Genomic DNA, 5,000 nt, shown 5'->3' with positions numbered 1-5,000 from the left:
GAGAGCACCCGAGGGCCGGCCCGCACACGCGAGCGCCACGGGGCTCGGCACAGACGGCACAGGCAACATCTTTTGGCACGCGCAAGGGGCAACAGACGCACCCACCGGCTTCGTTCGCGTCTCTCCTGCAGCCCACCGTCAAGCGCGGTAGGTGCGGCAACCACCCGCCGCCGTGCATAGGTGCGCTCTCTCTCTCTCCCCTTCGGGGAACGAAGCGCACAAGATGCGCTGCGACACCCCAGTAGCACACCACCCGCCTCTGGGCAGGAGGACGATTGATAAAGGGGCGACCCTCAGACAGGCGTGGCCCCGGGAAGGAACTCCCGGGGCCGCAATGTGCGTTCGAAGTATCGATGATCAATGTGTCCTGCAATTCACATTACTTCTCGCAGCTGGCTGCGTTCTTCATCGACGCACGAGCCGAGTGATCCACCGCCAAGAGTCCTGTATTGTTATTTTTCGTCACTACCTCCCCGAGTCGGGAGTGGGTAATTTGCGCGCCTGCTGCCTTCCTTGGATGTGGTAGCCGTTTCTCAGGCTCCCTCTCCGGAATCGAACCCTGATTCCCCGTTACCCGTGGTCACCATGGTAGGCACGGAGCCTGCCATCGTAAGTTGATAGGGCAGACATTCGAAAGATACGTCGCCAGCACCAGGGCCGTGCGATCTGCCCAAGTGGTTATCCAGAGTCACCAAAGCGTCCGGGCAAGCCCGGATTGGTTTTGGTCTAATAAGTGCACGCATCCCCGGAGGTCAGCGCTCGTCAGCATGTATTAGCTCTAGAATTACCACAATTATCCAAGCAACGGTCGAGCGATCAAAGGAACCATAACTGATTTAATGAGCCATTCGCAGTTTCACTGTAACATCCGTTTGCACGCAGACATGCATGGCTTAATCTTTGAGACAAGCATATGCTACTGGCAGGATCAACCAGGTAGCTGGCGGCTTTCAACTCGCCAAAAGCACACCACGGTGACCAGGCGCCCAGCCCAAAGGCTCGCCCGGCTCACACGCAGCGTTTGCGGGCCCCTATCCTCCCCAAGGGCAGGCAGGAGTCGCTCTCCTGAGGCAAGAATGCACCCAAGGCAGAGGAGAGTCCCCACACGCGTCCAAAATCGGACGGACAGGACCCCCACGCAGACCATGTAAAACACACACCCTTTGGGCACGGACTTCACAGAACACAAACACCCCCACAAGGAGGGCCTTAATTTGTCCTGTATACTCCGGGGGACACCTGACGACGGCGCTGAAGGCTCACAAAACACAGGGCTTCACACAAGGCCAGCCAATTTGAGGCAGTGGTAAAGCACCACGCACACCCAACGTCGGGGTGGGGAGGAGCAGGGGCGGGGACCACACATGCCTGCACACCTCTAGAGCGGCCTTTCAATGCTCGCTACTCTGTGGACCGGCAAAAGCAATTGAAACCAACCCTAACTCTCACGCGCAGTTGGCAGCCCTTCCTAGGGCACAATACCGAAACAGCGCAAGCAAACCCTGCAGCTACAACCCAAGGGACAGCCTTCCCAACGCACTCTGGAGGAGAAGAGGCTCCTCGGGCGGAGCAACACAGCTCGAGATGCTCGCTCATTCACGGAAATCGTGGGAAACAACCTGCCGCCGGCACACCACTTCGTCCTCACATGAGGTTACCATTGTCCATACAATAGTGCAGGTGCGATGGAAATCTTTTCTCGTTTTGGTGCGTGCTACATTTTTACGTATAGACCCCGTGAAACGCTAGAAATTGGCGGGGAAGTGTCTCTTGTGGCTCACGGGGCTGTTAGGGTGGCACAGAAATCCCTCGGAATGGGAAAACGGGTCATTTTCGTGTTGCCACATTGCATGCGAACGGCATGAAACTTCCAGAGGCATTTGCAGCAGGAATGCATGTGCAGTCAAAAAAGTTAATATTTTTCACGGATAGACCCCGTGAAACGCTAGAAATTGGCGGCGATGTCTCTCTTGTGGCTCACGGGGCTGTTAGAGTGGCACAGAAATCCCTCGGAATGGGAAAACGGGTCATTTTCGTGTCGCCACATTGCATGCGAACCGCATGAAACTTCCAGAGGCATTTGCAGCAGAAATGCATGTGCAGTCAAAAAATTGAATATTTTTCACGGATAGACCCCGTGAAACGCTAGAAATTGGCAGGGATGTGTCTCTTGTGGCTCACGGGGCTGTTAGGGTGGCACAGAAATCCCTCGGAATGGGAAAAAACGGGTCATTTTCGTGTCGCCACATTGCATGCGAACCGCATGAAACTTCCAGAGGCATTTGCAGCAGGAATGCATGTGCACTCAAAAAATGTGATATTTTTCACGGAGAGACCCCGTGAAACGCTAGAAGTGGGCGGGGATGTCTCTCTTGTGGCTCACGGGGCTGTTAGGGTGGCACAGAAATCCCTCGGAATGGGAAAAAACGGGTCATTTTCGTGTCGCCACATTGCATGCGAACCGCATGAAACTTCCAGAGGCATTTGCAGCAGGAATGCATGTGCACTCAAAAAATGTGATATTTTTCACGGAGAGACCCCGTGAAACGCTAGAAGTGGGCGGGGATGTCTCTCTTGTGGCTCACGGGGCTGTTAGGGTGGCACAGAAATCCCTCGGAATGGGAAAACGGGTCATTTTCGTGTCGCCACATTGCATACGAACCGCATGAAACTTCCAGAGGCATTTGCAGCAGGAATGCATGTGCACTCAAAAAAGTGAATATTTCTCACGGATAGACCCCGTGATACGCTAGAAATTGGCGGGGATGTCTCTCTTGTGGCTCATGGGGCTGTTAGGGTGGCACAGAAATCCCTCGGAATGGGAAAACGGGTCATTTTCGTGTCGCCACATTGCATGCGAACCGCATGCAACTTCCAGAGGCATTTGCAGCAGAAATGCATGTGCAGTCAAAAAAAATTGATATTTTTCACGGATAGACCCCGTGAAACGCTAGAAATTGGCGGGGATGTGTCTCTTGTGGCTCACGGGGCTGTTCGGGTCGCACAGAAATCCCTGGGAATGGGAAAACGGGTCATTTTCGTGTTGCCACATTGCGTACGAACCGCATGAAACTTCCAGAGGCATTTGCAGCAGGAATGCATGTGCACTCAAAAACTTCTATATGTTTCACGGATAGACCCCGTGAAACGCTAGAAATTGGCGGGGATGTGTCTCTTGTGGCTCACGGGGCTGTTAGGGTGGCACAGAACTCCCTCGGAATGGGAAAAGGGGTCATTTTCGTGTTGCCACATTGCATAGGAACGCCATGAAACTTCCAGAGGCATTTGCAGCAGAAAGGCACGTGCACTCAAAAATTTTAATATTTTTCACACATAGACCCTGTCAAACGCTAGAAGTTGGCGGGGATGTCTCTCTTGTGGCTCACGGGGCTGTTAGGGTCGCACAGAAATGCCTCGGAATGGGAAAACGGGTCATTTTTGTGTGGCCACATTGCATAGGAACGGCATGAAACTTCCAGAGGCATTTGCAGCAGGAATGCATGTGCACTCAAAAACGTCTATATTTTTCACGGATAGACCCCGTGAAACGCTATAAATTGGCGGGGATGTCTCTCTTGTGGCTCACGGGCGCTGTTAGTTAGGGTCGCACAGAAATCCCTCGGAATGGGAAAAGGGGTCATTTTCGTGTTGCGACATTGCGTACGAACGGCATGAAACTTCCAGAGGCATCTGCAGCAGAAATGCATGTGCACTCAAAAACGTCTATATTTTTCACGGATAGACCCCGTGAAACGCTAGAAATTGGCGGGGATGTGTCTCTTGTGGCTCACGGGGCTGTTAGGGTCGCACAGAAATCCCTCGGAATGGGAAAACGGGTCATTTTCGTGTTGCCACAATTGGCATACGAACGGCATGAAACTTCCAGAGGCATTTGCAGCAGAAATGCATGTGCACTCAAAAACGTGAATATTTTTTCACGGATAGACCCCGTCAAACGCTCGAATTTGGCGGGGATGTTTCTCTTGTGGGTCACGGGGCTGTTCGGCTCGCACAGAACTCCCTTGGTCCACCTGATTCGTGCATACAGGCAGCAACTAAAACTCTGTAAACCTGCTGTGAGGACATCTAAACAGTGGACCAGTGAGGCTGTGGAAGATTTGCGGGCGTGCTTAGACTGTACTGACTGGGATATGTTCACGACTGCTACCAATAGTCTGGATGAACTCACAGAGGCTGTGTACATCAGCTTCTGTGAGGACTGCTGTATCCCAACACGTACCAGGGTGAACTTTAACAACAACAAGCCCTGGTTCTCAGCAAAGCTCAAAAGGTTGAGGTTGGAGAAGGAGGAAGCGTTTAGGAGTGGGGATAGAGACAGATTCAAGGAGTCGAAGAACAGGTTTAGCAAAGCGGTGAGAGAGGCTAAACGACTGTACTCAGAGACACTAAAACACCAGTTCTCTACTAACGACGCTGCTTCTGTCTGCCAAAGGGCTCAGGCACATCACCAACTACAAACCCAGAGCGCCCCACACCACTAACGACTCCCGCCTAGCCAACGACCTGAACGAGTTCTACCGTAGATTTGAAAGACAATTGGACTGTCCTGAACCACCCCTTCCCACCCAAGAGGCCCCATCCCCCACCCATACTACAGAAATGACTCTCTCCTTTCAGGAGGGAGAAGTTAATGGGCTTTTCAAGAGGCAGAATCCACGCAAAGCAGCCGGGCCGGACTCTGTCTCTCCAGCCACCCTCAGGCACTGCGCTGACCAGCTGTCTCCGGTGTTCACCAACATCTTTAACACCTCCCTGGAGACATGCCATGTACCAGCCTGTCTCAAGTCCTCCACCATCATCGCTGTGCCCAAAAAGCTAAGGCCAACAAGACTAAATGATTACAGACCAGTCGCCCTTACATCTGTGGTAATGAAGTCTTTTGAGCGCCTGCTCCTGGCACACCTCAAAGCCATCACAGACCCTCTCCTGGACCCCCTTCAGTTTGCCTACAGAGCCAACAGGTCTGTGGACGACGCAGT

The sequence above is a fragment of the Petromyzon marinus genome, unplaced genomic scaffold (assembly GCF_048934315.1).
Source record: "Petromyzon marinus isolate PM22_M1 ecotype Great Lakes invasive population unplaced genomic scaffold, UKy_Petmar_22M1.pri1.0 PM_G_Scaffold_18, whole genome shotgun sequence".
In the NCBI taxonomy this organism is placed as follows: domain Eukaryota; kingdom Metazoa; phylum Chordata; class Hyperoartia; order Petromyzontiformes; family Petromyzontidae; genus Petromyzon; species Petromyzon marinus.
The sequence above is the reverse complement of the archived record's forward strand: the minus strand, read 5'-3'. Positions refer to the sequence as shown.